Source organism: Mustelus asterias, chromosome 24 (genome assembly GCF_964213995.1).
Source record: "Mustelus asterias chromosome 24, sMusAst1.hap1.1, whole genome shotgun sequence".
NCBI classification, from domain to species: Eukaryota; Metazoa; Chordata; class Chondrichthyes; order Carcharhiniformes; family Triakidae; genus Mustelus; species Mustelus asterias.
Window position 1 is genome coordinate 45,404,703 of NC_135824.1, and position 24,898 is coordinate 45,429,600.

Sequence of the window (24,898 nt, forward strand, 5' to 3'; positions counted from 1 at the left end):
CCTACTTGTGACATTAATAAATAAACTTTAAACTTCAAACGTAAACTTTAGCATCTACATATGGATTGAAAACTGCGCAGAAGCAGACTTGTACTGCCAGCCTTATCTGATGGGCTGAATGACTTATAGACCACAATGAAGGTATTATTTCTGGAGTTTTGCTTCAAAGACATTCCAGCCCTTCTCCAGAGATTACTGCTTCGAAAATCCTGCACAAGTCTAAAAATAGACACGTTAAAACGAGTTACAAAGTCCTCGATCTCATAAACTGGGAGCAAAGATTAATCGATCTATAAACATCATGTGCGGTCTAGATTGCAGAAGGAATTCCAGCCCGTTTACTGTTGTTATCTAATATTTCCCACAATACGGGGGAGGCTTTTATTTCCACATCGTGCACTGACGATATCTCACGTATGTTAATATAATCCATCTGTCTATGTATTTCCGTCAAACCAGATAGCGGCTAGAGGAGAATGTAAGTTCCGGTTGCAGGAGCCAGCGTTGACCTGGGTGGATGCAGTAAGATGGGCCTCCATTGAGCCTTTGCCAGCTTTTCAAGTATTTGTTCAATTCATACTTGGGGTGTGGGCATCACTAGCAAGGCCAGCATGTATTGGTCATCCTGAGTTACCCGGAAATGCTGGCTCTATGTTCTTTGTGTGGTGGTTTTGAGCAGAGCCCTCTTCAGCAGGCTGTTCAGTTGGAGTTGGGTTGTTGTCAGATATAGGCCGCATTGAGTCAGGATGCCATGGGAACCAGCCAGAATTTTAGGGTAATCTGACATCTTCACGCTCACTCTTTTTCCCAGATTTGAATTGAGAGTTCAAATTCGCAAACAGCCAGGGGTTTGAGGTTGTACTCTGTAGATTATTGTCCAGAACTCGACTTTAATTGTTATTCCACCATTCCCATACCGGCAAGCAGCTTGGGATTGTGTGAAAATAACCTGAGGAAACAACAAACTCAGTCAACCCAACCCTGCAAAATCTCCTTCACTAACATCTGGGGGTTTGTGCCAATATGGGGAGAGCTGTCTCACAGCCTAATCAAGCAACAGCCTGACAAGGGTGGCACGGTGGCACAGTGGTTAGCGCAGCTGCCTCACAGCGCCGTGGACCCACGTTCAATTCTGGCCTTGGGTCACTGTGTGGAGTTTGCATGTTCTCCCCGTGTCTGCGTGGGTTTCCTCCGAATGCTCCGGTTTCCTCCCACAGTCCAAAGATGTGCGGGTTAGGTGACCATGCTAAATTGCCCCTTAGTGTTAGGGGGATTATCTAGGGTAAATACATGGGGTTATGGGGATATGGCCTGGGTGGGATTGCTGTCAGTTCAGGCTCAAATGGCTTCCTTCTGCTCTGCAGGGATTCTATGATTCAATGACATAGTCTATTCACAGAATCATACCTTGCAAACAATGTCCCAGATACTACCATCACCATCCCTGGTATGTCCTGTCTCACCAGCCAGTGATGGCGCAGTGGTATGCTATCGGGAAAAAGTTGCCCTGGGAGTCCTCAACATTGACTCTAGACCACATGAAATCTCATGGCATCGGGTCAAACCTCCTGCTGATTACCATGTACCGTTGTTCAGTATCATTCACAACTCCTCAGATACTGAAGCAGTCCACGTTCAAATGCAGCAAGATCTGGACAGTATCCAGGCTTGGGCTGATAAGTGGCAAGTACCAGCCATACCACACAAGTGCCAGGCAATGACCATCTCCAGCAAGACTCTAATCATTGCTCCTTGACATTCATCAGCATTACCATTGCTGAATCCCTCACTTTCAACATCCTGGGGGTTACAATTGACCAGGAACTGAACTGGACTAGCCATATAAATACTGTGGCTACAAGAGCAGGTCAAAGGCTAGGAATCCTGTGGCAGGTAACTCACCTCCTGACTCCCCAAAGCCTGTCCTCCATCTACAAGGCACAAGTCAGGAGTGTGATGGAATAGAATCGATAGAATCCCTGCAGTGCAGAAGGAGACCATTTAGCCCATCGAGTCTGCACCGACCACAATGTCACCCAGGCCTGTAACCCCATATATTTATCTTGCTAATCCCCTGACACTAATGGGCAATTTAGCATGCAGGTTAGGATGATTAGATGTACATCTTTGGAATACTCTCCAATTGCCTGGATGGGTGCAGCTCCAATATCACTCAGGAAGCTCAACACCATCCAGGACAAAACAGTCTGCTTGATTGGCACCCCATCTACAAATATTCAATTCCTCCACCACCAATGAATAGTGGCAGCCATGTGTACCATCTGCAAGATGCACTGCAGCAACTCACGAAGGCTCCTAAGATAACCACTACCATCTAGAAGGACAAGAGCAGCAGATACATGGGAACACCACCACCTGCAAGTTCCCCTGCAAGTCACTCACTATCCTAACTTGGAAATATCTCGCCGTTCCTTCACTGTCGCTGGGTCAAAATCCTGAAACTCTCTCCCTAACAGCACTGTGGGTGTACCTGCAGCGGTTCAAGAAGGCGGCTCACCACCAGCTTCTCAAGGGGCAATTAGGGATGGGCAGTTATTACTGGCCAAACGGACGATGCCTGCATCCCATGAATGAATAAAAACCAAACCCCAGGAACTGTTTTCACTTTGTCCAGAGCTCCCCACCCCTTGCCTGTGTGTATTAAGTGTCGCAAAAACCTGATTCAATGTGATCTCCTGTAAGGATCGTGTGGTAAAACAGCACAGTGGCTTCAGCCGTGTACTATACTTGGTGGATCTGCTCCCAGGTAGGAATGATGTGCAGCAACCCAGTGCCATGTTTCTACTACAAGGTTCTGGAGAGACACATTGATCCTTCTGACTGGTGATGACCCTCTCTCCCGAGCGTCACTCCCATCTCCCACACTATGGATTGCACTCTTACATTGTGTCTGACCTTTGTCTTGTTTATGTATTCAGATGGGACCAGAGAGTAAATCTGGCATTTCTATAGCAGCTCACATGACCTCAGGATTTTCCAATGCTTCAGTGAAGTGACGTTTTTGACGAGTAGTCACTGTTGTAATTGGGGAAAGATCCTGGACTCCACAAGGCCTCAACGTGAAAATGAACGGACCATCAGCTTTTAGGCGTTGGTTGAGGAGTGAATATCGAAAACTGGAGAGGACTTACAGCTCTGCAAAATGAAACCATGGCATCCTAAAGGTGCACCCGAGATGATAGACTTCATCTGAGAGACAGGATTACTGACCATGCAGCATTCCCTCAGTACTGCACTGGGCTTTTCCGTCTGGGTTATGGGTTGTAAAACTCAGGAGTGGGATTCGAACCCACAACGTTCTGACTCAGAACCATAAGACCCCATAAGACAAAGGAACAGAATTAGGCCACTTGGCCCATCGAGTCTACTCCGCCATTCAATCATGGCTGATATTTTTCTCATCCCCGTTTTCCTGCCTTTTCCCCATAACCCCGATCCTCTTATTAATCAAGAACCTATCTATCTCTGTCTTAAAGACGCTCAATGACCTGGCCTCCACAGCCTTCTGCAGCAAAGAGTTCCACAGATTCACCACTCTCTGGCTGAAGAAATTCTTCCTCATCCCTGTTTTAAAGGATCATCCCTTTAGCCTGAGGTTGCACCCTCCAAGAGTAACACTTCTCTCAGCGAGAAGAGAAACAGAAGCCGGTATTCTCAGTATAGGCAGAGGGATCTGGGTGTACAGGTACACAGGTCACTGAAAGTGGCAATGCAGGTGGAGAAGGTAGTCAAGAAAGCATACGGCATTAAAAGAACAAAGAACAGTACAGCACAGGAAACAGGCCCTTCGGCCCTCCAAGCCTGTGCCGCTCCTTGGTCCAACTAGACCAATCGTTTGTATCCCTCCATTCCCAGGCTGCTCATGTGACTATCCAGGTAAGTCTTAAATGATGTCAGCATGTCTGCCTCCACCACCCTACCTGGCAGCGCATTCCAGGCCCCCACCACCCTCTGTGTAAAAAACATCCCTCTAATATCTGAGTTATATTTCGTCCCTCTCACCTTGAGCCTGTGACCCCTCGTGATCATCACTTCTGATCTGGGAAAAAGCTTCCCACCATTCACCCTATCTATCCCCTTCATAATCTTGGACACCTCTATTAGATCTTCCCTCATTCTCCGTCTTTCCAGGGAGAACAACCCCAGTTTACCCAATCTCTCCTCATAGCTAAGACCCTCCATACCAGGCAACATCCTGGTAAACCTTCTCTGCACCCTCTCTAACACCTCCACGTCCTTCTGGTAGTGCGGCGACCAGAACTGGACGCAGTACTCCAAATGTGGCCTAACCAGCGTTCTATACAGCTGCATCATCAGACTCCAGCTTTTATACTCTATACCCCATCCTATAAAGGCAAGCATACCATATGCCTTCTTCACCACCTTCTCCACTTGTGTTGCCACCTTCAAGGATTTGTGGACTTGCACACCTAGGTCCCTCTGTGTTTCTATACTCCTGATGACTCTGCCATTTATTGTATAACTCCTCCCTACATTATTTCTTCCAAAATGCATCACTTCACATTTATCCAGATTAAATTCCATCTGCCACCTCTCCGCCCAATTTTCCAGCCTATCTATATCCTGCTGTATTGCCCGACAATGCTCATCGCTATCCGCAAGTCCAGCCATCTTCGTGTCATCCGCAAACTTGCTGATAACACCAGTTACACCTTCTTCCAAATCATTTATATCACAAATAGCAGAGGTCCCAGTACAGAGCCCTGCAGTCACAGACCTCCAGCTGGAAAAAGACCCTTCGACCGCTACCCTCTGTCTCCTATGGCCAAGCCAGTTCTCCACCCATCTAGCCACTTCTCCTTGTATCCCATGAGCCTTAACCTTCTTAACCAACCTGCCATGTGGGACTTTGTCAAATGCCTTACTGAAATCCATATAGACGACATCCACGGCCTTCCTTCGTCAACCGTTTTTGTCACTTCCTCAAAAAACTCCACCAAATTTGTAAGGCACGACCTTCCTCTTACAAAACCATGCTGTCTGTCACTAATGAGATTGTTCCGTTCTAAATGCACATACATCCTGTCTCTAAGAATCCTCTCCAACAACTTCCCTACCACAGACGTCAAGCTCACCGACCTATAATTTCCCGGGTTATCCCTGCTCACCCTTCTTAAACAACGGGACCACATTCGCTATCCTCCAATCCTCAGGGACCTCACCTGTGTCCAAAGAAGCGACAAAGATTTCTGTCAGAGGCCCAGCAATTTCATCTCTCGTCTCCCTGAGCAGTCTAGGATAGATGCCATCTATATATCCATATATCCATAGATGCCATTCTTGCCTTCATTGACGGGGGTATTGAGTTTAAAAATTGGCAGGTCATGTTGCAGCTTTATTGAACATTAGTTAGGCCGCACTTGGAATATAGTGTTCAATTCTGGTCACCACACTATGAGAAAGATATGGAGGCTTTGGAGAGGGTACAGAAACGATTTACCAGGATGTTGCCTGATATGGAGGGCATTAGCTATGAAGAGAGGTTGGAGAAACTTGGTTTGTTCTCACTGAAACGATGGAGGTTGAGGGGCAACCTGATAGAAGTCTACAAGATTATGAGGGGCTTGGACAGAGTGGATAGTCAGAAGCTTTTTCCCAGGGTGGAAGAGTCAATTATTAGGGGGCACAGGTTTAAGGTGCGAGGGGCAATGTTTAAAGGAGATGTATGAAGCAAGTGTTTTACATAGAGAGTGGTGGGTGGTAGTGGATGGAGATACAATAGTGAGTTTTAAGGGGCGCCTGGACAAATACATGAATAGGATGGGAATAGAGGGATATGGACCCCGGAATGGTAGGGGGTTTTAGTTCAGACGGGCAGCATGGTCGGTGCAGACTTGGAGGGCCGAAGGGCCTGTTCCTGTGATGTAATTTTCTTTGTTCTATACTCCTTGACTGGACAGTCACATAGCCCCAAGCACATTCTTGGCCTTTGGGTGACAACAAATATCAGGCATTTTAAGTGTAAACCACCAAACGAACTGAAAGTGAAATCGGAACTATAAAACATGAAGTCACCAGGTTCTCAGCACTGATTCCAAAACTGTAATCTAATTTCAGAGTTCTGATGGGAACCATAAAATCTCGTTTAACCTTCAATTTGCTTTTCTCGGCATTCTCGGAACTGCCTCTTACCAGTAGTATTTGTTACTCTAACCTCCTTCCTCCCGGTAATCGGAGAAGTGTCTGACACATAGGGCTGGATTCAGCCCTCCCCAGTAGCAGGATCTTCCAGTCCCACCAAAGGCAACAGCACACCTCGCCTCCATGGTGTTTTCCCTGGCAACAGGATGGACAAAACATGCAAAACGACATAGACGTCGGTGGGAACAAAAGATTCTGCTGGCGACCAATAGCGAGCCCTCTCTGGCTCCGGAAAACCCGCCATGGGTGGACTGGAAAATCCCATCCATGGTCTATCCCAGAGAATGTGTTTGAAAGGGTGTTTGCAGTATATCCCATATTTCACTGGTATCTTGGTGGTATGTCCAATAGTACATGGAATATGGATATGAAATTGGCTGAGTGACAGGAAACAGAGGGTAGTGACACTTGGTGAATTCCTCCTTTGGAGGGGCCAGCATCCACAGGACTGGCTGAATGGCCTCTCTTTTTTTATTGTAACCACTCTGTGATTCCATCCTATAATTGCTCAACTTTGCAAAAGTAATACTCTGGCCCACGGTATATTCAATGGGAGTATACTGAATGGCACATTATATAATCCTGCACTGTAATATCTATGGTAAAGTGGGCGGGATTCTCCAATCTCCTTCACCCCACCACCACTGTCACCCCACCTTCACTGCAGCATAAGCGGAGAATCCTAGCCGCGGGTGAGGTCAGAGATTTTTGGTAAGATTATTTTCTGGTATACCATACATTCCACATATATTCCAATGTATCGTCCACATTGAGTGACCCACATTATCGAGGGGGTCTTAGAAATCATAGAAACCCTACAGTGCAGAAGGAGGCCATTCGGCCCATCGAGTCTGCACCGACCACAATCCCACCAAGCCCTACCCCCACATATTTACCCGCTAATCCCTCTAACCTACGCATTTTAGGATTCTAAGGGGCAATTTTTAACCTGGCCAATCAACCTAACCCGCACATCTTTGGACTGTGGGAGGAAACCGGAGGACCCGGAGGAAACCCACGCAGACACGAGGAGAATGTGCAAACTCCACACAGACAGTGACCCGAGCCGGGAATCGAACCCGGGACCCTGGAGCTGTGAAGCAGCTCTCCTCCCTACCTCTAGCCCGGCAGCTTTGAGTTTGAAATCTCATGTCAGAGCTTTAAAGCTTTGACAAAGGGTCACCTGGACTCGAAACGTCAGCTCTTTTCTCTCCTTAAAATGCTGCCAGACCTGCTGAGATTTTCCAGCATTTTCTTTTTTGGCTTTAAAGTTTAAGTTTATTTAAGTTTAAAGTTTATTTATTCTTGTCACAAGTAGACTTGCATCAGCACTGCAACGAAGTTACTGTGATAAATCCCCCAGTCGCCACATTTCAGCGCCTGTTCAGGTACACTGAGGGAGAATTTAGCATGGCTAATGCACCAATCTTTCCGACTATGGCAGGAAACCGGAGCAGCCGGAGCAGACACAGAGAGAATATGCAGATTCCGCACAGTGACACAAGCCGGGAATTGAACCCGGGTCCCTGGCGCTGTGAGGCAGTAGTTCAGGATGGGCTGATCACCAGTCCCAAATTCCTTCTACAGCTTTCCTACTGTTGCCCAAAGGGAGAAAAGTATGCGTGATGATACGTGTAAAGAAAAGGCTCTCTGTGCTATCACTTTCTGTTGGATCAGAGTTAAGGAAATGTTGAGGCATTGCAGCTCCGGGCACTCAGTGCAACTAATTTATGAGCCTGGCAAATGATTTATTTTTGCCTCTTTTATCAATGCTTCCACAGGGCACTTCCTACCACCTGCCAAAGCCTTGGTGCTTTCTATTGTGTCCCCGAGGATTTTGCAATTTAGTCCCGGGGACGGATCTGATAAGGGGAGCCATTTACCACATTACTCCAATAACAGGAACAGCTTAGCTCAGTACAAACATTCTGCTGCACGAAGATTGGCCTCTCTGAGGGGCAGCACCCACACCGGGAGCAGGACAGAGTTATTCATCACGGTGCTAAGCTGGGGTGAGGGGGGAGGGGGGGTGGTGGTGGTGGAGGTGGAGGGTGTGAGGGTTGGTGGTGGGGTATGGGAGAGAAGGGGAGGGTGGTAGTGTATAGCGGTGGTCAGCGTTTCTTTTCTTAACCCTTTTGATGGGATGTGGGCATTGCTTTAAATTTGAATTCCACCAGCTGCCATGGTGGGATTTGAACCTGTGTTCCCAGAGCTTTAGCCTGGGCTCTGGATTACTAGTCCAGTGACAATACCATCATCCACCACCAAACCTGACCATGGTGGTGTAGCCCAATAGCTGATGCAACGTTTTCGACTCATTGTAGATATTGAAGCCTCCCAGTGGGTTTTGTACCCATATTTTCTGACCCAGAGTTTGGGACTCCACCACTGAGCCACAACACCTCCTCGTTGATCGAACCGAAGATTTTTTAAAATGAAGAAGAATCCCTCTAATTGCCGATGAAGCCTTCACTTGAAGTTATTTCCAAAGAAGTGAGGAGAGAGTCTAAAAGGAAAGTCTGTACCACAGGGGAGGTTTAAGGCTGAGACTAGTACATCTTCTAAAGGGGTATTTGATAAAACTGAGGCAGATTCAAGAGGATATGGAGAGAGTGGGACAGGCATGGTGGCCTCCACTTGATGAAGCCCTCACCCAGGTCCGATTCTTTCCCTTTCACCTCTCCGGGCACAAAACAACATCGACAGCAACAAGCCCATTCACTGCTGTTGCTTGAAACTTGAGGAAGGTTGTCAAGGCGTTATAGAGGAGGCAAATTAGAATTGAAAGCAGGGATGAGGGGCTGGAGTTATATGGAGAGAAAGCTAAGAGTGGTCTCCTTCGAAGAGAGAAAGCTAAAAAGTGATTTAATCGAGGCATTCAAAATCAGGCGAGGAAGAGCGGGAATCTGTGACAGGAAACTGTATCAGGAGGGCCGATAGCCACAGGGACATAGAGTTAAGGTCACAGAACAAGGAGAGAGGTATTTGCTTAACACAATGACTTAGTGATCTGAAGGAGTTGTGGGAGTAGGTGGAATAGGGACTTTCAGAAGGAAATCGGATTTACATTTGTCAAAGAGAAAAAAAAATTGCAAAGTTGTGGGAAAGAGCAGGAGGGATCAAGCTGATAGGGCAGAGCTGGCAGCCGTCACGAGGGGCCGAAAGGCCTGTTCCTATTCCATTCACTCCCTCCTGTTTCCCAGCTGAGATATCAGCTGACCGAAGTAGTCACACAGCACGACATCAAACGATTGTAAGAGTTAGCCACATCACCGAGGCAACCAGTCGACATACTCTCTGCAAGCAGTGCCCTTGTTTTCCCCGCCGACTGTGTGAACAGGAAGCTTTGGAGGCGAGCGGTTTGGTGTGGGGGGGGAGTGGGGGTGGAGTTGGAGTTGCTGCGATTGTTGGTTACATGACCACCTGCACATTAATGTGCCTGTGTGCTGGGTCACACAGGAAGTCCTGGACAGGCATCGATGAAAGACTTTCAAATAATCAAGGAAGCAACTCTGAGCAGAAAAATCCACAAAGCACTGGGTAAGGTGAGGAATCATCCCTATGTCGAGGCGGAATAAGGCATCTAGCTCCAGGCAAAATGTTGTTTCCACTTTAAATTCTGCTCAGGGAACATTGGAACATAGAGTCATAAAAACCAGCCTCCCATCCATTGACTCTGTCTACACTTCCCGCTGCCTCGGGAAAAGCAGCCGGCATAATTAAGGATCCCACGCACCCCGGACATTCTCTCTTCCACCTTCTTCCATCGGGAAAAATATACAAAAGTCTGAGGTCACGTACCAACCGATCAAGAACAGCTTTTTCCCTGCTTACCTTGCATTAAGTTGATCTTTCTCGACACCCTAGATATGACTGTAACATTACATTCTGCCCTCTCTCCTTTCCTTCTCTATGAACGGTATGCTTTGTCTGTACAGCGCGGAAGAAACAATACTTTGTGACGGGTGACAATAATAAATCAACTCAAATCAGAATCCCTACAGTGCAGAAGGAGGCCATTCAGCCCATCAAGTCTGCACCAACTACAATCCCACCCAGGCCCTATCCCCATAAACCCACATATTTACCCCAATAATCCCTCTAACCTACGCATCCCAGGACACTAAGGGGCAATTTAGCATGGCCAATCCACCCAACCTGCACATCTTTGGACTGTGGGAGGAAATCCACACAGACACAGGGAGAACGTGCAAACTCCACACAGACAGTGACCCGAGCCGGGAATCGAACCCAGGTCCCTGGAGCTGTGAGGCAGCAGTGCTAACCACTGTGCCACCGTGCCACCAGGATTCCTGGGAACTAGCAGTAGGCCATTCGGCCCCTCGATTCTGCTCCACCATTCAACTAGATTGCGCCTGATCACATTTATTCTTTTATTCTGTTTAAATGAGCTTTCTTTAGATTCTCCCCAGCCCCTGCATCCCACCTCTGACAATGTTTTCCTCTTCAGGCTCTACACAATAGCAGTGTTCCTGTCCCAAGAGTTAGCAGACTCAATATTCTGGAATTATTATAGCCAATGGGATGAAATGGGTCCCTTTCTAATAGGAGACACATTTTTGAAAGTTTTGGATTCACCTTACATCATTTGTCCTCATTGTTGATGATTATAATTTAAATTTCAATGTCCTAAAACCAGAAACGTACAGGTTTAACACCCAAGTATTGATTAGACACAATTTTTGTCAGCTGGATATGTTTTTTTCCATTCCATAGAATCCCGACAGTGCAGAAAAAGGCCATTCGGTCCATTGAGTCTGTGCCAACTGTCTGAAAGAGCATCTTTCCAGGCTCATTTCCCTCTGCCCTATTCCCATAACCACCATGTGTGACAATAATGTGCCTTTAAGAATTTGAGTCACACTTCTTGTGCAGGGTTGTGTTTTTTTAACAGTCTGTTCTAATGGTGCCGCTGGGTCTATAACCAGCATCCTCTATTGTTACTACAGCAGCATAATTGCTAGAATGTTTGTTTTAATCTAGACTAATGCTGTTCTGTTGTTTTTAGTGTTCCCCTGGGGTTTTGCAGAGTAGGGCTTGATTAGGATCACTGGGAGGAAACAAATCATATGCCTGGGTGGAGCTAGGCTTACACAGAAAATTTTAGCTCAGTTCCTGTTTAGATGCTGGTTTTGAGGAAGAAGAGTGCTTCTCTTTTCCCCTCTCTGAACTCTGAAAACTGGGTGCCAGAGACTAGGTTTACTTATCCAAAGTTTTGCTGTTTGAGAATATATCCTCCTCTGGAAACTGCTGTCAGGATCTGTGTCCAGAATATTAAAAGGCTGGAAATATAACACCACGTGAACATAATTGTTTTTTGTGTTAACTAATTCTGAAAAAAGGTCTATGTCTATGGGGATATTGATTAAATTGGAACAATAGAGATAGTTAACTGTTAAGAATTATACTTCATCATTTTTAAGTATTTTAATTGGGAAAAGTTATGTTAATTATTTTTGTTATATTCTATCTGTGTTCTTAAATAAAGTTTATTTTAATAAAAGCTTCCTATTGGGTCACTTGAATCATATCTGGAGGGAAACACCTTATGCCCTCTCTAATGCCAAAATAAAATGCAAAAGTTGAGGTCTCAGCTAACTGCATAACATAACATGGAGTTTCTGCTCTGGCCCCTAACACATGGCTAATCCAACTAACCTGCACATCTTTGGACACTAAAGGGCAATTTAGCATGGCCAATCCACCTAACCTGCATATCTTTGGACACTAAGGGGCAATTTAGCATGGCCAATCCACCTAACCTACACATCTTTGGACTGTGGGAGGAAATTGGAGCACCCAGGGGAAACCCACGCAGACATGAGCAGAATGTGCAAGTTCCACACAAACAGTCACTCAAGGCTGGAATCGAACCCAGATCCCTGACACTGTGAGGCAGTGCTAACCACTGTGCCACCATGCCACAGCACATTCTTTCACTGTTAGTGTTAATGTACCAGATCAGAGACCCCAAAGTATGTTGTGAAGCCTGACCCTAACAGATTTTCTATTTTAACATTAGTGTGAGCATAAGGTGTTTCACTCTGTTGACCCACTGGGAAGCTTTTATCAAAACAAACTTTATTTAACAATACAATTTAACTATAACAAAAGAATTAGCTTAGCTTTAACCAATTGAAATACTTAAACATGACAAGATGCAATTCTTAACTGCTAACCTATCTTTTTTAGTTATAACTCAAGCAATATTCTTCTTATAGACTTAGACGCCTCTTCAAAATCAGTTTGCAAATCCTCAGGTTTATGTGCTTGCAATTATTAACAGTCGTAGAGCCTTTGAACACTTCTGGAGAGAGACAGAGAGATACCTGTCTTCTGACAGCCCCAAACAGCAGACTCCAGAGAGCGACAGAGACAGAAAGAGAACTCTTGCTTCTTCAGGACTGTCTGGTGCAGACAAATCATTTTTCTCCATTCATGTCTTCCTTAACTGAGATTTGTAACTATCTACTGGCCCTTCATAGTGTTTTTTCAGGACTTTTGGCTGCTGCATTTCAAGCTGAGCAAATGTCAGCTTCTCCTTCTGAACCTGTGCCAACTTGAGCGGATCAAGTCTATATGGATGTTGCTTAATTGGAACAACATTTACTACATCATGCACAATTACTTAGGTACATCGCAGTTCGTTCCCACATATAGCTTTATGTGATTGTAATACACCTTTCAGGTCATTTTGATTTTCCTCCGGAAGGTAACTCAATAATTTATTCCAATTTCTGATTACTTCCTCGTTATCCAATTTAATTTGAGGAATGTCAAATTCAGAATCAACTGGATTTGTTTCTTTACTCTAAATTGTAACAACTAACACATCCTCTTTCTGCTCTCCTTCCCTATCAAAATACCATTTGAGTATGTTAACATGGCACACTCCTGTTAGTTTACTTTCTAAATTGTGTTCTTATCAAATAATCCTCTTCATCCTCCACCTGTTCTTTCTCAACCATCTGATCAAAAATGGTTTCTGATAATTGAACCTCACTCTCCTTATCTTTAATCTTTGATTTCTCCTCCTGTCTCAACCTGTGACTTTGTGGCCTTGTTACCACACAGTCAGGAAAAATCCCAGGATATGCTTCCTGTAACAACTCAGTTGTTTAATTTTCCACTGGCTTTTCAATCACAGTAGGCATCACTCTCATCTGTGATCCAGCTATATCATTACCCAGGATAAACTGTATTCCAGGACAAGAGGGCGGCACGGTAGCACAGTGGTTAGCACTGCTGCTTCACAGCTCCAGGGTCCTGGGTTCGATTCCCGGCTTGGGTCACTGTCTGTGTGGAGTTTGCACATTCTCCTCGTGTCTGCGTGGGTTTCCTCCGGGTGCTCCGGTTTCCTCCCACAGTCCAAAGATGTGCGGGTTAGGTTGATTGGCCAGGTTAGAAATTGCCCCTTAGAGTCCTGAGATGCGTAGGTTAGAGGGATTAGCAGGTAAAATATGTGGGGGTAGGGCATGGGTGGGATTGTGGTCGGTGCAGACTCGATGGGCTGAATGGCCTCCTTCTGCACTGTAGGGTTTCTATGATTCTATGATCATTTCTCTATTATTCACACCACCACTTCACCACCTTTCACTGGAATCTCCAACCTTACTGTACATAATGGAACACTACTCGTTGCACCATGAATTCCACATATTAACACCTTTTCTGGCAATACTCCTCCAAAACAACATATCTCCTATTCTCTAACCATTAAAGATTGACTTGCTCCCATATCTCTTAAAATCTTAACTTCTTTACCTACTCCTCCTGGTACACATGAATAAACGTTACCCACACAAATAAATTCTTTAAAGAAATCTGGCACTTGCTTATCAACCACCCCCTGAACAGCTGTACATTTTTTTGCAGCTCTTTAGCTTCAACTATGGTTTCCTTTACCACTTTAACAAATCCCACTGGCTTATCCTGTTTTACCACGTCTGTCTTTCCAAAGACGTACTGGTTAGGCGCATTGACCCGAACAGGCACCGGACTGTGGCGACCAGAGGAATTTCATGGTAAGTTCATTGCAGTGTTAATGTAAGCCTTACTTGTGACTAATAAATACATTTTAGTGCTTTTCTTGAACCCCTAACACTGCAGCTTTTGTGTGCCCAACTTTATTACAATGAAAACATTTGAGGCTTTTTGTTTCTCTTGCACCCTCATATGTTTCTGTTTTAACCTGAGGTACTTTACTATCTCCAATGAGATCTCCTTTGCCTTTACCACCTGAGGTACCACTTTTCCCCAATTTCTATCCCTCACAGACTGAAATTGATGTCAAAAACCAAACTTTGATTTACGAACTAGCTCATAATCATTTGCCATTTCTGCTGCTAACATCGCAGTTTTGACCCTCTGCTCTTCCACATGAGTTCTCACTACTTCGGGAAGTTAAATTTTAAACTCCTCCAAAATAACTGTTTCCCTAAAAGCATCGTACATCTGCGCCGGAATTCTACCGCCCCGCCGCCCACCACAGGAATTGGAGCGGGCGAGGGGTGGACAATGGGAAGATCTGTTGACCTCGGGTGGGATTGTCCTGTCTCGGGTTGAGCAAGGCTGTAAAATCCCACCCCTGGTCTATTTTCAAGGACCTTATCCACCTGTCAAAGATATTCTGTTTGATTCTTTCAAATTCTATGTACGTTTGACCTAGTTCCTTCCTTAGATTTCAAAACCTTTCATATGCACTGAAGATGGCTTTTTTCACCTCATCATATTCCTAAATATGGACCTTGGGGTCCGGGTCCTTGGGGTCCGGGTCCATAGGACTCTTAAATCGGCCTCGCAGGTGGAGGATGCGGTCAAGAAGGCGTATGGCGTACTAGCCTTCATTAATCGAGGGATTGAGTTTAGGAGTCGGGAGATAATGCTGCAGCTTTATAGGACCCTGGTTAGACCCCACTTGGAGTACTGCGCGCAGTTCTGGTCACCTCATTACAGGAAAGATGTTGAAGCCATTGAAAGGGTGCAGAGGAGATTTACAAGGATGTTGCCTGGATTGGGGGGCATGCCTTATGAGGATAGGTTGAGGGAGCTTGGTCTCTTCTCCCTGGAGAGACGAAGGATGAGAGGTGACCTGATAGAGGTTTACAAGATGTTGAGGGGTCTGGATAGGGTGGACTCTCAGAGGCTATTTCCAAGGGCTGAAATGGTTGCTACGAGAGGACACAGGTTTAAGGTGCTGGGGGGTAGGTACAGGGGGGATGTCAGGGGTAAGTTTTTCACTCAGAGGGTGGTGGGTGAGTGGAATCGGCTGACGTCGGTGGTGGTGGAGGCAAACTCGTTGGGGTCTTTTAAGAGACTTCTGGATGAGTACATGGGATTTAATGGGATTGAGGGCTATAGATAGGCCTAGAGGTGGGGATGTGATCGGCGCAACTTGTGGGCCGAAGGGCCTGTTTGTGCTGTGGCTTTCTATGTTCTATGTTCTATGTTAAATACCTCTTCAGATGATGACACAAACACTTCACTAGCTCTACCTACCAACTTTGTTTGAATGTCCACATGGTCACCATTTCATTTGTTAAGCTATTTTCTAAAATGAAATGCAAAAGGCTTCTACATCCTTCTTGTCAAACCGTGGCAATGTTTGGACATATTTAAACGGATCTCTACCAGCCCTTTGACTACGATGGGTTTATTCTTCCTCACTATCCTCATCACAACTCCCAACTTTTACCTTTACTTACACCATTTTAAGTTGATGTTCACTTTTCAGTTCAAAAACCTTTCCCTTTCCTTATTCTCTCTTGCTTTTTGTTCTGTCAATGCAGTTCTTTCTTTTCCCCCTTTCCTCTGCTTTTAATCGCAATTCAAACTGTTTCATTTCCTTTTCTTGTTGCATCTGTTTCATTTGTAATTGAATTCTAGCCATTTTCAATGATTCTGATTGTGTTTCTGACAATTTCAATGCTGAGCAATTATCTCTGCCTTCCCCGACTCTTTGGGTAATGTTAATTGCAGCTTGTAAGCTAATTCCAAAAGCTTTGTCTCAACCACCTTTTTTCAACCCCTCTGAGTGATTTCTTCCACATCCAGGAAAACTGAAAGAGCCATTATTCCACAAGGCACCCCCTATTTAACGAACCGAATGCAACACCTGAAATGAAAAGACTAATACTCAACACACACTGTCTTCTCGCTTTTAATTCTGGAACGGCGCCCCCAATTTCTGTTAGAGTGTTGATCAGAAACCCCAAAAAATGTTATGAAGCCCAACAGACTTTCTATTTTCAGCGTGAGTGTGAGGATTTGGTGTTTCACTCCAGGTGGGTGATTCTACTGACACACCAGGAAGCTTTTATCAAAACAAACTTTATTTAACAATATGGTTTACATACAACAAATGAATTAGCTTAACATTTAACAATTGAACAATACTCAAACATGACAAAATACAATTCTTAACTGCTCATCAATCTCTATTAGAGTCATAGGGCCCTATTTTACCATTTTGATTCAAAGTGCTGGGCGGACACAAAACTGGGAGTGTTTCAGATCCGGGTTTTAGACTCATTCTGAGCTGCCCCCATACGCACTTTGCCTGCAAAAAATTATCAGCGAGTCCGAATCGCGCTGCACAAGCCTGTGGGCGGGGCTTTACGTGTCCGAAAGCCTGCAACTCTGATTGGCGCCTCCAACTCAGAGTGATCCACCCTCCCCATTCCCCTCCACTGATCTCAGGCAGAGTGGCAGCGAACCCCCATTCCTCCCCACTGACCTCAGGCAGAGTGGCAGCGAACCCCCATTCCCCCCCACTGATCTCAGGCAGAGTGGCAGCGAACCCCCATTCCTCCCCACTGACCTCAGGCAGCGTGGCAGCAGACCCCCCTCACTGATTTCAGGCAGAGTGGCAGCGGACACTTGGCACTTTCCTCCTCACTAACTGGAGCGCCCAAATCAAACTTATATGGAGCATGTCTGTTCCGCGCCGATTCTGGATGGGCGAACGCGGTGGTAAAGGGGGAAGTACCGGTGAAGTTGGGTGTGCAGCTTATTAAGTCAATTTAAATGCATTCAAATACATTTAAATGGCCGTCGCGCCTGTTTCGGGTACGGTCCCGACCATTTTAGGGCCTTGGTAAAGGGGCAACCGGCGCAGAGGCGGGCGTGTTACTTGCCTCGGGCCCGACTTTACCAAGTTTTCACACCCAAAAACAAATGCAACGTGATGGTAAAATCGGGCCCATAGAGTCATAGAGATATAGAGCACTGAAACAGACCCTGCAGCCTAACTCGTCCATGCCGACCAAGTTTTGTAAACTGAACTAGTCCCATTTGTCTGCTTTTGGCCCATATCCCTCTAAACCTTTCCCATCCATGTACCTGTCCAAATGTCTTTTCAATGTTGTAATTGTACCCGCCTCTACCACCTCCTCTAGCAGCTCATTCCATACACGCACCACCCTCTGTGTGAAAAAGTTGCCCCTCAGGTTCCTTTTAAATCCTTCCCCTCTCACCTTAAACCTATGCCCTCTAGTTTTGGACTCCCCTACCCTGGGGAAAAGCCTTGGCAATTAATTTTATCTATGCTCCTTATGAATTTATAAATCTCTAAAAAGTCACCCCTCATGCTCCTTTGCTCCAGGGAAAAGGCCCCAACCTATCCAGCCTCTTCTTATAATTCAAACCATCAAGTCCCAATAACATCCTTGTAAATCTTTTTTGCACCCTTTTCAGTTTAATAACGTCCTTCCTATAGCAGGGTGACCAGAATTGTACACAATACTCAAAATGTGGCCTTACCAATGTCCTGTACAGTTGTAACATAACGTCCCAATTCCTGTACTCAATGCTCTGACTGATGAAAGCAAGTGTGCCAAACGCCTTCTTCACCACCCTGTCTGCCTGTGATGCCACTTTCAAGGAAATATGTACCTGCACCCCTCGGTCTCTCTGTTCAACAATACTCCCTAGGACCCTGCCATTAACTGTGTAAGTCCTGCCCTAGCTTGTCGTACCAAAAGACTACACCTTGCATTTATCTGGATTAAACTCCACCTGCCACTCCTCGGCCTACTGGCCCAGTTGATCAAGATCCCGCTGTAGTCTTAGATAACCACCTTCACTGTCCACTGCACCACCAATTTTGGTGTCATCCACAAGCTTACTAGCCATGCCTCCTATATTCTGATCGAAATCATTAGTATAAATGACAAATAACAGTGGACCCAGCACCGATCCCTGCAGCGCACCACTGGTCACAGGCCTCCAGTCTGAAAAACAACCCTCTACCACCAACCTCTGTCTCCTACCAGCAAGCCAATTTTGCATCCAATTGACTAGTTCCCCCTGTATCCCATGCGATCTAACCTTGCTGACCAGACTCTGCGGTACCTTGTCGAAGGCCTTGCTAAAGTCCATGTAGACAACATCTACTGCACTGCCCTCATCTATTTTCTTTGTCACTCCTTCAAAAAACTCTTATTAAATTTGTAAAACACGATTTTCCCACACACAAAGCTGCACTGACTATCCCTAGTAAGAAGTCTCACAACACCAGGTTAAAGTCCAACAGGTTTATTTGGTAGCAGAAGCCACTAGCTTTCGGAGCGCTGCCCCTTCGTCAAGTGAGTCAGCTTTTGAAACTTCCTGTCAAATAACATCAAAATTGGCCTTGCTCCAATTTTGAAATTTAACTTGAGGACCAGACGTATCCTTTTCCAAAACTATTTTAAAACTAATAGAACTATGGTCACTGGTCCCAAAGTGATCCCTCACTAACACTTCAGTAACTTGCCTGCCTTAGTTCCCAAGAGGAGGTCGAGTTTTGCCCCTTCTCTAGTACGGCCATGTACACATTGATTGAGAATTATTTCCTGAACACAATTAACAAATTCTTCCCTATCCAAGCCCTTAACACTATGGCACTCCCAGTCTATTCTGGAAAGTTAAAATCCCCCACAATTACAACCCTACTATTCTTGCGGCTATCTGCGATCACCCTACATATTTGCTCTTCAATTTCCCGCTGACTATTGGGGGGGGGGGGCGATAGTACAATCCCATCAAAATGATCACCCCTTCTTATTTCTCAGTTCCACCCATATCAGCTCACTGAACGATGCCTCAGGAACATCCTAAGTACTGCCGTGATGTTTTCCCCAATCAAAAATGCAACTCCCCCTCCTCTCTTGCCTCCCCTTCTCTCTTTCCAATAGCATCTATACCCCGGAACATTGAGCTGCCAGGTTCTTTTTTGGTGCAATCCTCAGAGAATTTTCAATAAATATTGTTCATGTGTTGGTGAATTCTTCACAAAGATACACAGAAATTTTCTTGGTTCAGATGTTGTCTTCCCAAATCCATTAGCAATGACCGTAAAGTGGTGAATTTCCCTTTAAATGGTGACTATCCTTTTAAATGGTGAGTACACCTTTAAATTGTGAATATCCTTTAAGCAGTGTTTAAATCAACATCAAATCCATGTTGACTCTCAACGGGTGGTATGGTGGCACAGTGGTATGCACTGCTGCCTCATAGCGCCAGGGACCTGGGTTTGATTCTAGCCTTGGGTGACTGTGCGGAGTTTGCACATTCTCCCCGTATCTGCGTGGGTTTCCTCCGGGTGCTCCGGTTTCCTCCCACAGTCCGAAAGACGTGCTGATTAGGTGCATTGGCCATGCTAAATTCTCCCTCAGTGTGCCCGAACAGGCACCGGAGTGGATTTTCACAGTAACTTCATTGCAGTGTTAATGTAAACCAACTTGTGACACTAATAAATAAACTTTAAACTTTAGTGCGGCGTCCAGAATGATACACAGTATACCAGCTAAGGTCTAACTAGTGTCTTGTATAAGTTCAGCATAACCTCCTTGCTCTTGTACTCTATGCCCCTATTAATAAAGCCAAGAACACTGTATGCTTTAATAACGGCTCTCTCCACTGTCCTGCCACCCTCAATGACTTACGCACACTTCCTCAGACAAAAGGAAATCTTACACAAAAGAATCTGGAAATCACTTGTCTAAAATGCCCCTGAGATGGGAGCTGCATTGAAAACATCAAAACTGAGTTTGATAGATCAGTTATTGCATTACAGTGTTAAGGACTTTGGAAATAAGGTGAGTGAGTTGCAGATCAGTTGTCTGATTTACTTGGGGAGCAGGCTGGAGGGGCTGAATGGCCTCCCCCTGTCTCTACGTTGGCATGAACTGTTGACATTTTCAAGATAAATTTCCAACCGCAAATAATGCTGAGCATGTAGACACCGACCAAAGTCACTGACTCCCAGCCAAATGGTTTAGTGAAAGAACTAGGCTCCCAATATTGTGATATTCCTGACCTGCCTCTCAAATAGCAATGTCCAAACATGTTATGAAATGCATATTTGTTGTTGGGCAAAATCCAGAATCCAATAATTACATAAACACTATCTGTTTTTATAACCCGGCTTTGTTTTTGCATGCGTGACCTTCTATGAGGTTGACATTGCTTCATTCCATTCTTTGCCTGCCTAGAGACTGTAGGCTCGATTCTACACTTGATCAGGTCCAGTCAACCTATTGGAAATTACAGGTGAATTATTACAACTGGATCGTATTTGGAATCCATCTGGAATGTCCAGTTGGAATGTAGGTGACACGGGGACATCCTGCCATATTCTCATGTAAATGAGACCCGGATGCTGTTATTCATGTATCCTTGTAATTACTCCCAGTTTGTGCTTCACCTGCTGTTGTAAAGTCGCATAGAATCCCTACATTGCAGAAAAAGTTACTGTGAAAATCCACTCCGGTGCCTGTTCGGGCACACTGAGGGAGAATTTAGCATGGCCAATGCACCTAATCAGCACGTCTTTCGGACTGTGGGAGGAAACCGGAGCACCCGGAGGAAACCCACGCAGATACGGGGAGAATGCCCATTGAGTCTGCACCGACTCTCCGACAGAGCATCCCACCCAGGCCAGTGACAATGCTGCTGTACCAGGTCTCTATTGTTGCTGGTCTCCAAACAGCACTAATATACTTAGACAAACCAGGAAAGAACATAAACCTCAGTAGACCTCGATAAGTACAGAATAACTCTTTGTATCTGTGGATACCCGTAGGGCGGCATGGTGGCACAGTGGTTAGCACTGCTGCCTCACAGTGCCAGGGACCCGGGTTCGATTCCGGCCTTGGGTTACTGTTGGAGTTTCACATTCTCCCTGTGTCTGTGTGGGTTTCCTCCAGTACTCCGGTTTCCTCCCACACTCCAAAGATGTGCAGGTTAGGTGGATTGGCCATGATCAATTGCCCCTTAGTGTCCAAAGGTGTGCAGGGATTAGCCATGGTAAACACATGGGGTAACAGCGATGGGGTGGGGGAGAGGGCTTGGGTAAGATGCTCTTTCAAAGACTCGATGCACTGTGGGTTTATCTGGTGCTGAACATTGTGCAATTATCATTTCTGACCTTATGATGGAGGGAAGGTCATTGATGAAGCAGCTGAAGATGGTTGGACCAAGGACACTACATTGAGGAACTCCTGCTGTATTGAAACAGTGCCCTTAGCAGACACAAATACCTCCAGGTAATTCACAGGAGTATACCTCACTAAGAAAGGCAATAAAAAGACTGGTCAAAAATATAGCTTTGAATGAGCATCTGAGAGAGTTGGAGAGAGTGTGGGGGTGGGGGGGAGGCAGAAACAATGTTATCGGAGGGAACTCTAGACTTCAGGGAATGGGCAACTGACAGTACAGCCATCAATGATGGAAGAAAAGGAGCCAAGCATTGGACAAGAGGCCAGGATTGGACAGCTGAAAGTTCCCAAAAGTTGATTGATTGACTGATCGCCACATGTATTGGTATACAGTGAAAAGTATTGTTTCTTGCGCTATACAGACAAAGCATACCATTCATAGAGTACAGAGGGGAGAAGAAAAGGAGAGAGTGCAGAATGTAGTGTTACAGTTGTAGCTAGGGTGTGGAGAAAGATCAACTTAATACGAGGTACATCCATTCAAAAGTCTGACAGCAGCTTGTGTCGGTTGGTACGTGACCTCAGACTTTTGTATCTTTTTCCTGACAGAAGGAGATGGAAGATAGAATGTCCGGGGTGCGTGGGGTCCTTAATTATGCTGGCTGCTTTGCCGAGGCAGCGGGAAGTGTAGACAGAGTCAATGGGTGGGAGGCTGGTTTGCATGATGGATTGGGCTACATTCATGACCTTTTGTAGTTCCTTGCAGTCTTGGGCAGAGCAGGAGCCATACCAAGCTGTGATACACCCAGAAAGAATGCTTTCTATAGTGCATCTGTAAAAGTTGGTGAGAGTCGTAGCTGTCATGCCAAATTTCCTTAGTCTTGAGAAAGTAGAGGCATTGGTGGGCTTTCTTAACTATAATGTCGGTGTGGAAGGACCAGGACAGGTTGTTGGTGATCTGGACACCTAAAAACTTGAAGCTCTTGACCATTTCTACTTCATTTCATTGTAGGGCCACAGAAGGTTGTGGGGGAAAAGTGAGGGTGTAGACATGGGGAGGGGGTAGGTTTCCCTTCCTCCTCCTCCTTTTCCAGCAGTCCCACCGCCCCCGGAGGCCGACTAACCTTTGGTTCACAGTCGGGGGTTGGGGGAGCGGTGGTGGGGGGAGGTGGGGGAAGGTGGTGAGCCGGCGTGCATTGGCACGTCTCGATAACTCTTACCGGAAGCAGGACAAAAAAAAACCCCTGCAAAGTGCAGGGCAGGGAAAACCGACATTCCTGAAACCAGTTACTAACAGGACGATTAACGGCAGCCTCCACAGGGCAAACAGCGAAAGCCTCAGAGATCTGCCGTGGTGAGTTTCTGGTGATCGGCAGGGCGATGGTGAGGCAAAAGGGAGGAATCGAATGTAAAGGACAGAGGAAAAGTGGCAGGGGTGGGGGGTGGGGAGAGAATGATAAACAGCAGCGAGGGAGAGATTGCATGTGCAGCTCATTTTCAATTCATTTTTACAGATTAGCATGTAACCCGATTGAAGCTTAAATTTAATAAACGCTAATGCTGCCAGATTTTACCTGCATTATAATCTTCCATTTAAATTCAGGGTCATGAATCCACCCTCCATGCATTTGAGCTGAATTATAATCCTCTCAGCTTTGTCCATTATGTAAAGCATTTTAATTACACAAGTGCCCGCTCAGCTGTCGGCTTGCGCACTAATCGCCGAGAGAAGATGTGTTTATTTTGCATATCGAAAACCGTCTCCCTGTGTTTTTCTGGTGCCCCGTTCCAGTTCTCATTTCCCTTTTTGACCATGTTTCGTTGCCGCTCTTTTCCTGAAGATGTTTCGGGGTTTTAATCGTTCTGACCTGCACTGGCAGATGACTGTTCCAATCCTGCACCAGGCCAGAAAGAGGCCGCTGTTCAACTGTGGAAGCCAGTGCGATCCTGGCCTTGCACCGTGGAACCCGCAGAAAGGTTACGGTGCAGAAAGAAGCCCATCGTGTCTGCGCTGGCCAAAAAAAAGAGGAACTTGTTGCTTATTTTAATCCCATTCTCCAGCCCCTGGTCTGCAGCCTTGTAGGTTTCAGTATTTGAGGATGCAGATCCAGGTACCTGTTAAATGAGTTGAGTGTTTCAGCTTCACCCACCAATTTAGGCAGTGAATTCCAGACACCCACACACCCTCTGATGAAAAAGCTTTTCCTCATGTCTCCTCTAATTCTTCCATCAATCACCTTCAATCTGTGCCCCCTGGCAACTGCCCACCCAGCTCAGAGGGAACCAGTCTGACAAACACCATAGAATCCCTACAGTACAGAAAGAGGCCATTCGGTCCATTGATTCTGCACCAACTCTCCGAAAGAGCATCCCACCCAGGTTCTCCCCCTCTGTCCTATCACTGTAGCTCCACAGATTTAGCATGGCCAATCCACCTAACCCCCACATCTTTGGACTGTGGGAGGAAACCGGAGCACCCTGAGGAAACCCACGCAGACACGGAGAGAACGTGCAAACTCCACACAGACAGTGACCCAAGCCGGGAATCGAACCCAGGTCCCTGGCGCTGCTAACTACTGTGTCTGAGCTTGAAATGAAATAACGTAGAGTAACTGAGAATTTGATCTTGATGTGAAACATCCCTCGCTCTCTCTCTCTCACTCAATGGGATTGCAAAAGATTGAATCATTAAACTGCTAATAAGGGTTGCTTTAAGTTTCCAGCCAATTAGAAGTCTCCTTTATCCTTATCCCTAATCTAATTGGGCAGCAATGATTGATGAAGCATGCACATATAACGACAGCTGTTGTTACATTAGCTGATACATGGCAACACGATCAAACTGCTCCCAAGCCTGTTATAAAGGAGTGCGAAGGATGTATTTATGGATCTGAGCTGGTCACCCAATGGTTGGGAGCTTGAACCCCTCTCAAGCTGTGAAACTGAATTCAATAAAACTTGGCATTGTCATGGCCTGATTGGCAGGGAGCACAATGGCACCGGACTGCCCCTGCCAGTCACTGCCAACTGCTGTCTCACAACCTCTGCTGGGTATGCATCAAAAAGCACAAGCGGAGGCCATTCGGCCCATTGTTCCTGTTTCAGTTCTATGAAAGAGCTCTCCAATTAATCTCAAACCCCTTCTCCTCTTTCCTCATATCCCGGCAAATGTTCCCTGTTCAAATATTTCTCCAATTCACTTTCAGAAGTTATGGTTGAATCTGCCCTGTGAGACAGCGCAGTCCAGCTGACAACAACTCACTGCGTAAAATATA